This window comes from Nothobranchius furzeri, chromosome 2, assembly GCF_043380555.1.
Source record: "Nothobranchius furzeri strain GRZ-AD chromosome 2, NfurGRZ-RIMD1, whole genome shotgun sequence".
Taxonomy (NCBI): domain Eukaryota; kingdom Metazoa; phylum Chordata; class Actinopteri; order Cyprinodontiformes; family Nothobranchiidae; genus Nothobranchius; species Nothobranchius furzeri.
Window position 1 is genome coordinate 56,514,895 of NC_091742.1, and position 11,520 is coordinate 56,526,414.

The 11,520-nt window shown below is 40.7% G+C and overlaps 1 long non-coding RNA gene across 2 annotated transcripts in view; it reads right to left on the reverse strand.

Annotated features, from left to right (window-relative positions):
• Positions 1-1,079: 1,079 nt before the first annotated feature.
• The window catches only part of LOC139066388 (uncharacterized), a 100,076-nt gene continuing 89,635 nt past the window's right edge, over positions 1,080-11,520 (reverse strand). For both annotated transcript variants that reach the window (XR_011519280.1, XR_011519279.1), the window contains one exon: positions 1,080-1,907. This is a non-coding gene — a long non-coding RNA (uncharacterized lncRNA). The remainder of the gene's footprint in view (positions 1,908-11,520) is intronic.

Here is an 11,520-nt window from a genome sequence, read left to right on the forward strand (position 1 = left end):
ACTAGGGATGAGCTGGATACTCGTTTCAGACGAGTATCCGGTATGGATAAAGCATTTTTGACGAATACGAGCATGAAACGAGTAAACCTAGTAAATATCTGTAATCGTGCTGAAGGAAAATCCTCATTGGGCAACTGACTGTCTTCACGCTCTGTGATTGGCCAGTCACATAGAGCGCCCACCCCTCCCTACACACAAAACTGCAGCCGGCCGGGAGCGCAGTCCGTCCTGTTCATTCACGCACACACACAGACAGTAACGGATCTCGCTGTGATTATTTCACTGTTTCTAACGTTTCTTCAGTTTTCCCTAGGTTTTCTTCAGCTCGCCTCTTTTTCGGTTGAATATTTAGTTACTTTTTTCGTAACTGACATGGTGCATTTGACAAGACAGAGCTGACGTGCTGTTGTCTCTACCTCCGCTCCGGTCGGGTTTTTTATTTTTTTGAACTCCCTCTCTCCCTCTCTATCTCTCTATGTGTGTGCATACACACACACACACACACACACACACACACACACACACACACACACACACACACACACACACACACACACACACACACACACATATTAATCAACATTGTTTTGTTTAACTTTGTGTGGGAAAATGCCAAGAACATTTAGAAAAAAATCAGTTTAATCAAAAAAAAAAATAAATAAAGTTGTGTCTGGTTCTAGCATTTCATATTTCCTAGTTCCTACTAGGATGTAGATGTATTAATTCATGCACCTAAATATTAATGTTCTGATTTTATTGAAACACTTGTTCTGTAATAGTTTCTTTACTATTGTGATCAAAAATGTTTAATCTAAATTCTGAGGCTGCTCTGTAAATAGTTTTCAAATAAACAATACACATAGCAACTTCTGATCAATCCATCCAAGTTCATACATCAACTTGTTTGATCTAATTTTAAATCCAAAGCTTAATGTTTAATTTAGATGATTAAATTTAATAGCAAAAGTTATTTTGAATCAGAAGTTAGGATCTTTGCTTTCAAATAACCAGAAATCTTATTCCTTTTCTGTGTTTCTGTGTATTCCTTTTCGGTGTTTCATTTTCAACAATGAGGCAAGTTTAAAAAGGAAGAAATTTATTACTAACAATTTTAAACTTAAAGATTTGAAATGGCAATTATAAAATGACAATTCAAGGATGGCAATTTAAATGACAATTTTCAACAGCTTTGACATTAAACTTGTTTTAAAAGCAAACATGTGCCTGAATGGAAGCTAAATGGAAAATATGAGTTTGGATGCGTGGATGAAGTTATGAGAAGGTTTCTTTCCCAGAGAGTTGGAAGCGTTCTGGATGAAATGATGTTTTGAGGCTACCTGAGTTATTTAGAGAGAAACCCACATCAAACACATTCTCGTGTGCTACCTAACCCAAACAGGACTGAACAGCAGGTGGAGGTTTCAGGTCGGCCATACCCTTTTCCTCCGTTGCTGGTTCAAGAACTCGTTCTGAAGCTGGGGATGTATACTTTTACCAAGCTCCAGGACACTCCCACTCTCTCAGGAAGAAAGCTTTGGTCATGCGACAAAAACATGTGTGAAGTTATGTTTATCTGGACTCTGTGTTAGCTGGATAAGGTGAACTTGACTTCTGATATGCTGAACACATCTTTTACTGTCATCATAATCATTATTATAATTAATCATTATTATACCCAAAGCATACATTCATTTCATGTAATTAAAATACCTTTATAGAGCCAAGTCATCACTTATGAGATTATGTTAAACAGTAATAAAATCAACGAGTTTTATTAAATATCATCTAATTATTATCATCGTGACTTGAAGTGTCCTCTTCCTGGGATGGAACAGCAGCAGATAGGTGATAGGATCTTGAGCGGATATGGATGTGATCTTGCAGACATCGCGGCTCCTTGGGTTAATCTGTGGATTTAAAGAAACTGTTTGACCCAGCTAGACCCAGCTGGGTAAATGTGACCTTTGCCACAAATTAGAGAACCTTCATCACGTTACAGTTTTAACTGTAAACTAACAGAGACTTTTGGTGTCACAATAATAATGTTTTTTTTGTTTGTATTTTTTGGGGGGGGGGGGGGGGGCGCTGTTTTTACACTTTATAGCTTTATTATCAGCTGTTCTTATTGTGTTATTTTGATCTATTTTTTGGGCGACTACAACAATGTCAATTTTCTCAGCTCAGGAACAAAATGGTTTAGTCTTTTTTCACCTGGAAATACCAAACCACTAACAGATAGTTAACTAGCCAACAGTTAATAACTTGTCAGTGTGGAGTTTCTGAAGAGCTATGTGAAGCAAAGCACTGATATGCAAGCTGATATTGCAAAAGAAACATAAATGTAAAAATATGAGTGTATTGTGACATCAGAATGTGTAAAACCCAGAATAAAGTACAAATATTCAGTATTTTATACGTAATTTATAATTGAACAGTATTACCCATCATACACACAACAGTACACTTTTTTATACTGTAAAAATGTTTTGCTAATGTCACAAATATTAATGCAATTAAAAGGAGGCCAGGCAGTTATGGTTTAAGAACCCCCTAGTGTCAGTTTGTACAACCGAAAGCAAAACTTATCTCCTCGCTGTGCGTTCGTTATTTCAACACCTTAATCTAACAGCCGAAATGTCTCCCAGCCTTCATTAGCGTCTACAGGAGTTATTCATCACTTAATTAAACAAATCAGCTGATCCAAAACATGCAGAAAGCATACTGCAGCGTCAGGTATGTACCAACAGACTGGACCGACACCTTTGAAGTTGCAAGTGGAATATTCTGGCCACAGAGGGGCTGGGTGCAGGGTAATTTTAGCACATACTGGCTCAAGAAAATAGTTTAAAAATATGAAACATTTGCAAAGTGTCTCTTTAAGTACTGCGTTGAGCTTCACTCAGGAGATTGTTTATTTGTTTATTTTTTGTTTTTTGTGGTGGTGGTGGGAGGAAGAATGGTACAAAAATGGCCTGGGCATATTCCAGACAATAGCTACCCAAGAGGAACACGAAAGGTTAGGGATGAACAGGATAAAGAGAATGGAACGTTATCTCTGACTCAAAGTCCCTTTAGTTCTCAAGCTGAAGATGGAAATGGACCAAGATTGGTATGCCAAGTCTTATCATCTTGAGATTTATTATATTTTCTTAGAATAAACAAAGGGAAATAAAATATAAATGCCTTTTTAAAGTTCATACCATCCATAATCTGTGAGCATGGGAGACTATTTCAATTTCAATTTGGAACTTTGGAACAATGTCACCGACCTAGACAGGTCCAGACATTGGGGGTGGGGGGGGTGGGGGGGGGGGGTGGGGGGGGTTATTGCATGTGTGGGCGCATGTTGAGGTGGAGGACAGAGAGAGGAGGGGACACAATGGTATCGAAGGCAAACAAAATGATTGGAGCGTGAGCATGGAGGATGATTGGGTACACTTGTTGCCAAGTACTAACAGTTTTTGATGTTATGGTTTTGTTGCTGCATTCTAAAAAATATCTTTTTACACCAATAAGGAAATTTAATGCATTGATATTGTCACCAAGATATAGTATGTGAAGCCTGACAAGTTGATTAACTATGACTCATGTTCAGCATATACTCTTCGAAAACAAATGGCTGATATGATGACTGTCAACTCCCCCTTGAAACAATTATCAGTTTCTGTAAAGCCAGCATGAAAATCAAGTGTCCTTGTTACTTGATGTAAAAAGATTAGTTTGAAATTCGCTGAGCAAGAAAAATAACACTAGTTTTTATCAGTGTTCAAGTGTGAAACAGCTCAGATTTTACCCACATGGATGGCCAAGAGGAATTAATTTGACCCCAAGAGCAATATCCCCACAACTCCGGCAATGAAGACAAATGATAATTCTTTCCCCCCTCTGTACATCTCTGAACTAGTTTGGTAATTACTCTCACAACAGCACGACTGCAACAGCGTGGGTGCATTTAGACTCAGCATTTCAATTAAGTATTGGCAAAGTCTAATTTGTCATTTACCAATTAGAAAAAAAAGGGCTGCTTTGGCTCACTATTTCATGGCTAAATGGGAATGGAGTTGATGTGAACTACAGTCCTCGTTTTCATTTTCTCTGTCGTAAACTAAAAACAGTTCAGATTGAGGAGGAGACGAAAATGGAAGCAGTGCCGTTTGAGAACTCAGTCTTTTAGTTTCTAGGTACATGAACCCTCAGCCATCTTAATAATACATTACACATTGATGTTCCTTGCCTAAGGTCCTTATCTTTTCTGTGGCCTGATCAAGATGGTACAGAAACCATTGAACCACCGAACTTGTCAGTTAGGTCCTGATCAAATTTCCATTTCTCATGAAATATTTGATTTTTAAAAAATTTGCCCCACCTTTTTGGCATGCTTCTTCTTACCTTGACCTCATTTATTTGTTCCTGACACCGACCCAATGGAAATACTGATATTCCTATGATTCATACTGAAAGGAGCTGCATCTTATAGAGACCTTTAAGGGGCGCAGCAGTGTGTGGCTGCCATTTTTAAAAGTCTTTTGATTCCCATTATAAATAGTCATTTGCTACGTGAAAAAATACACACATGCAAAATGTCTCACACATTGTTACTAAGTCATCCTTATTAGTGCAAAGCCGATGAGATGGAAAAAAAATAGGAAGTCAGAAGAGAAACCTCAAATGTAACCCATGTTGTTTAAAGAAAACTCATGTTAAAGAAGGAAAATGTAGTGATCGATGCTGGTGCATTAAAAATCACATTGAGATAGTAATTTGTTTCCTTATGAGAGGTATTAAACGTATATTAGGAACTTCGTATAACGAGCGGCCTAACAGTAAAACCATGTAAAGCACTGGTATCACCTAGGGCAGGGATTCCCAAAGTGTGGTGCGCGCACCCCCAGGGGTGCGCGAGCTGCCGCTAGGGGGTGCGCGAGGTGAAAAGTGTAATGGCTGCGGAGCTCAGAGAAGTCTGTCATATGTCACCATTAGCGTAGCCAGAAACTCGTTTGTGGGCGGGCCTAAGAAAACGTAAGTGGGCACAATAAATATAATTGAAAACAAGTATATTTTTGCGCGCACGTGTGTGTCCTCCACATGTGTTCTAGCTTCATAATAACAATGCGCCGAGCTCCAGCACTCTGGCCTGCGCACGCCGATATGTTCCGTATTTGATCATTTTTAACGATGTTGGAGGAATCTGAAGGTGGTGAGTCATTCTGGCAGATTGTAATTAACACCCTGTCTCATGCAGGTGTTCTGACATTGTAAACCTCACACACAGAACATTGTGGATGTAACAAAATAAATAAGAAATGATTCCCATTCAGGCTATTAACAGCGTGCCGAAGATCTGAAGTTCAGAGTGCGTCTGTCAGAGATCAGACGTGTTCCAGCGGAACCACGGCTCACGGGTGCACAAGTGAGCACATCTGGGCTGGGCAGAAGCCATTTTACAATATTGGTTTAAATAGCGCCAATAACGAGGCGTGGTGACTGGAGCGGCTCACGGAGCCGTGCCGCGCGCGCGCACACACACACGCAGATTCAATAAGAGCGCACGCTGCGCAAACTCCGGCGCCCCAGAAATGAGTGCTGCCTCCTCTGTGATAAAAACTTTTAAGAGGTTTTATAACAACATTTTTCATTCCAGGTCAAATTAAGATATTAGCTTCTATTTTGGGATGACGTATTAAAGTCGGGTCCGCTCCAGCAGTGACTCCGAATCTGACTACAACCCCTGTTGCAGCATTTGTTGTTCCAGTCCGCGTGGCAGCGGATCACAGATTCAGTCACACCATAAAACAGCAATAAGTCGGTCTGAGGCAAAAGTGAACCTCATGGCTTTTCCATCTTTTCCCATATAGACATTTGATTACGCACAAGTAGGTGGCCAGTTCAGGTTTACGCAGAGCAGAAGGAAGGAGAGCGCTCTGGTCGCACAGGTTAAACGTTCCTACTTTAAGAAAACCGTTAAATTGCATTGTTTATGTGCTACCTGGGCACTCTAAATATTTATTTAAAATTAAATCAAAGGAAATCGTAATGGTATCGAATGTTTATTAATTACTATTTAAAAAATGAAAGTGATGGGGAAAAAGGTCGATCATATTTTTTTAACCCTGTCTGTTTAGCTTGACGTCTGATTAAATATATATATATATATATATATATATATATATATATATATATATATATATATATATATATATATATATATATATAGCCATGCCCTGATGTGGGGGCTGGGGGGGTGCGTCGACATGGTCGGGACATAGAAGGGGGTGCGCGGCTAAATAAGTTTGGGAACAGCTGACCTAGGGTTACAGGGATTAACCGGTTTGACTATTAACCCCAGTTAACTCCACGTAAAGATGACTCCAACGCTGCCTATAAAAAACAAAAAGACAATAGCGCGACCCGCACGGACAAGAACAAAATGAAACTGAATGCACGCATGCAGCAGGAACCAGACTGCTCCATTTCCACCTAGGAAGTGGTTGAAGTCTCCTGTGTGGGAATATTTTACATATACTTTAAAGTCAGTTGGTGTAATATCTAGGGGTTGCATGACTTGATTTTTTTTAAGTCGACCATCAAGTAATGAAAATGGAGCCAACTTTGACTAGTCGCTGACGTCATACACCTGACACGTTGGTTTGCTGGAGTTTTTGACAATTAGAATTGCGGCCACCTTTTCAAAGTTAAACATCTCTTTTAACAACGGTAGTTTCTGCATCCTGCTCCCGCCCTCTCCCCCCTCCCCCGCGCAGCGGCAGCAAACTCACTGATGCACCTGCAGCCTCTCGGAGTTCCTGCTGCTCTAAACATTAAAATAATTATTTCATTTTCTGTTCCTCACTTCTGATTACCTTCAACGGTGTCTGTCTGTTGCTACCACCAGGTACAAAAACTAACTTGTTTTTATTTGACTATTTTTCTGTCCTGCCTGTTTATTATCTTCCTGCATCTCCTCTCAGTCCTAAAGAAAAACTGCTACCTGGGTTCAAATATGTTCACCTTATGAGTTACCTTTGTACTGCAGTTCTAAAAGATCTACCGACCGCAAAAACAGCGGAGTGCGCGCTGCGCGCCGGCCACACCAGTGAGGTGCTTCACGCAGTGGCGGAGCTTGATATGTGCAACACGTGCGGCCGAACAGGGCGGCAGTCTGCAGGGGGCGGCATTTAATTTCCTTTTTTTTTTCTAAACTTTTTTTTAATTTTTAGCATCAACCAATATATAAACAAAACATATAATCGCATGTTCTTAATAATAATAGTGATGATAATAATAATATTTCTGTAATAAAAGCACAACAAAGTGTAACCCATATCAACTACTCCCTGTCACATGACCCACGTCAGCTGATGTGAGGTCCCTCTCCTGATTGGCTCCTTCCAGTCGCGGCAACCATGAAAGCTGCTCCTGCTGTGGCTGTAAGCTTGTTGCTTTAGAACAGCGTTGGAAAACAAAGCGTTTTTCTCCCCTCAATTCATTTATACTCTCATTTTACCTCAGCGGTAAGTGTTCTTAACATCTACCAATAACACCCTTTTACTTGTCAGTGACCAGTCGATCATTTTCGCTATAAAAAATGACCTTGTACGGCGGAGTTCCCACCGCGAGCAGAACTCCCGTTCAAAAACGCTGTTTTTGAAACACTTTTATTTACTTAAGCACTTAAATGGGCTTAACTTGAAACCAAGAGCAATCGAATGATTATTGTCATGTGTTGCCTTGAATTCGGCTATGCTGTCTGTCAGACAGTTGTTTTCCTTTATTGTTGTTTTTGTATTTGTTTGTAGCAAACGCTACTGGAATGCATAGATTGAGCTACGTAGCCAAGATGATTAATAATTGACCTGTTGTACATTCGTGATATGTTTACCGGTAAACTGAATAGAACTTGATGTGCTAATGAACGCTTCTCTGGCCTACAAGTCAGGTTTTTTTCCCCATGTTGAACTAATCTTCTTCATATTGAAGTGGCGAGCTGGTAGGACCATTCTTTCTTTTTGGAATCGGGAAATTAGCTATTATTTACCCCATAAAAAACGGAGCGGCAGCGGGCCGCTGGAGGTGCCCTGCTAGTATGATCCCGTTTAAACTGTAAACTGCCATAAAATAAAAACTATAATAGCTAGAGCGGTCTTTTTTTAGCTGAAAGTTGAGACTCTCACCTTTCAGCACATCTGTACTGTACAAGTCGATGATGCCATTGTGTTGCGTTAAGTGTGTCTATTTCAGTACAACTTTGACAAGTGGTGAGAAGGTGGCCAGGAGCTGGATGTTGTATTCGTTTAGCAAACGTTGTTATATATACACTCCACACAATTTTAAACAAAGTTGTAGGTGTAATGTTTTTTCGCGCGTGTGTGTGTGTGTGTGTGTGTGTGTGTGTGTGGGGGGGGGGGGGGGGGGGGGGGGGTTTCACAGGGGGATCTCGCACAGGGCGCCATTTAGGCCAGCTCACACGTCACGGGAGGACAAAATAGGTGATGCGCCCCGCCCCACAGCAGCAAAAAACATGAGGTACAAAATAAAAGACAGAAAACATAAAAGGAAATAAGCCAACATGAACAATCGCGTGTTAAATTTGTTTTTGAGGTGGCGACACCTATTGTGATAATGTTACTGTGGTCGTGCTCAGGACGCAGATGTCTGGAGCGCGTCAACGATTAGAACTTTGCATGCACAAGCTGGTTAAGGTTAGGATGGGGTTGAGGGGAAGGTTAAATATCAAGAGGGTAAAGGTCACAATTTGGTCAAATGTCCATTTTATGGCGGGCGTCAGTACCGACGCTCTGGCACAGCGCGTCGCCTCCCGACGCGCAGGGGCTCGTCACCTGCTGTCTTTCCTAAGGACTGCGTCTTGGCAGTCATTATCATGTGACAGCGACTAGTCATTGAAAGTCATAAAAAGTCACTACAGAGCAGTGAAGTCGACTAGTTGATACAACCCCTAGTAATAACCTGTTAGTGTGTCATGGAAAAGACGCAAAATCTTCACGCATATTCAACCGTCACAGTCACTGAATGCAATGAGTTGGGATGTATTAATTGCCAAATCAACTGCTAACACATATTGTCAAAAGCCAATAAAAAAACAGGAAAAAGCTTCAGAATATGATGAGGTGAGCCAAGGAGAATACCAAAATGATGGCAATTATAAGAAAGAGAGAGTGTTTACAAAGAAAACTGCCAAAAACGTGTTTCCCTTATACTGCCTCCCATGGGATCATTTGTATACAAATTTCAAATGGCGCCCAGTTTGTCAGTTTTTTTCTGAAAATCTGCTGAAACCAATCTGTTGGGGTGTACTCTAACCCCTCCTTTCCACCGGAGCCGTGGCGGAGCCATCAGCAGCACGTTACTGCAGCAGCACGTCATAGCTGCTGATAGGAACCACTGTGGTCAACAGAACCTTTTCCACCGGAGCTGTCAGCAGCGCGAGTCGGCCGCGTCTCAGGATCAGCAAGTTGTGGTCCTTACGCGTCGGTTCTATTTTCTACGCGCTACGCCTCTGAAACGGGTCAAGTTCGACATTTTTGGGGAAGGAAAGACAGGAAATCGGACGCAGAAACGGAGCAAAGCTTCCTAAGTTTTTCAGAATAAAGAAACGTATGGCTTTCCGGTTGCTTTACTTTAAAAATAAGTTACTAACTGTGCGGCCCCGTGAGAAGTTATCACCTAGCTAGCGGTCTCCTTTGTTTTTCAGGTCCGTATTGGTGAATATAAAACGGACAGAACATAAAACACAAACCTTTTGGAGCCATGTTGTAGCTTTCTCCTGCTTGTTGTTGTGTTTACTGATGAAGTCACTTGTGTGACTTCGTGCTCTGTAGGTGACAGCTGCTCCCCTGCTGCTTCGCTTCTCTGCTGGGAAGGGCCAAGCAGCAGCTTACGCAAGCAAGACGTGCTGCTGCAGTAATGTGCTGCTGACGGCTCCGGAGGAAAGGAGGAGTTAGTGTTTCCAAAACCTGTAGACCGTAAAAGTTGTGTGTGCTATCCATATGCCAAAGAGCTAGTGCATGTAAATAACGGTTGAATAAAATACAAACTTACTAAGTCCTTAACAAACTTTTAAGTCATTTAGCTTAAATTTTATGGCTGTTTTGCAAAGATCCTATCTGCCTTTAATCCATGCTGGATCCCTTCAACTGAAAACTTGAGTCCATCGAGGTCTAATTTAGCTTGTTGATAAAGTCAAAAAACAAAAGAGATGCCAAACCCTAAGTCACCAATTCACCCAGATAGCATCACAAATTAAATGCTATTTGTTAAAAAGCATTTTGCAGGTTAGAGCCTCCTTTGAACAAATGTTTAGAGAAACCTAAAAGGAACTTGTTCTAAATAAAAGAGTACACACATAAATAATTCAGGCTTTAGGAGTCATTTTGTGAGAAATGTTTTACCGTATTTAATTTTTTTTCTGCCAAACCAGAAGTAACGTTGGCCAAGGGAGACTTGTTAGCTTGATCCAGAGAAAAAATATGGATTTTAATGCCGGCTGACAGATGAAACTTGCATATTTATAATTATACTTAAGGTGGACCACAACCATACAGTTATGAGGCTGCTGCTTGCATCAGAGAGCAAAGACAAGCCAGAGGGAGAAACGATGGACAAAGGAGAGACATTTAGCTGTAGTGTCAGGAGATTCCGTGGAGAGAGCAGGTGTCTCGGTGAGTGAATGGTGATGCTAGCTTAAACTCGTTTGCTAACATCACAATATTGTACATATTACTGTAATGTACCAGAGAATAAAAAAATTGTGTTGGTCATTTAATAAAATATTTTATTAAATGACCAACACTATGTTGATTTGTGACAACAATAAACTAGAATGAGCATTTGTCAGCTGTTTCATAGTCGTTAATATCCGTTCATGTAAGATAGCTTAGCACTTTAGAGAGAGAGAGAGATGCTGTCATCCTGTTCAGAGCAGGCAGTTTGGACTTGAGTCACTGGTAATCCTCCGTTCTGAAGTGCGCACCACAAACAATCGTCTTTTCAGCTGCACAAAGCACACCAGGTACAGAAGATAGTGCCGTTCATTCTCTTGTTTGGAAACCCGTGGACTCAATGTCCGGACCTGCTGGAGTTTGTACAGCCTCCACCAACACAATAATTTACCATGTTTCAAGAAAAATGAACACAATCCAAAACTAGTGAACACACACACTGACTCCATAACACAACCTCTCTACCCGAAAACATCCTACTCGTCACACTGAGCTTCAGACAGGACTAGCTTATTACTCCCCCTTGTTACGCAAGAGGTTAAGATATATTTTTAAAGCTGTTTTAGAAGCCTTGCTGAAAAATGACACTTTTTACTTGTATTGTTAAACAACAGTATTTTTGGACAGTGTGTTATATGAAAAAAAAAAATAACCTGCAATTTGCTCTTTAATAAAGCAGCATTTGCAAGGACACAACTACACTTAAGGTTTCCATAAACACAAAAATCTGAGGGTTTTTGCTGTTATGGACAAAGGTTATCTGTGATGGCATTCTGTGTAAATA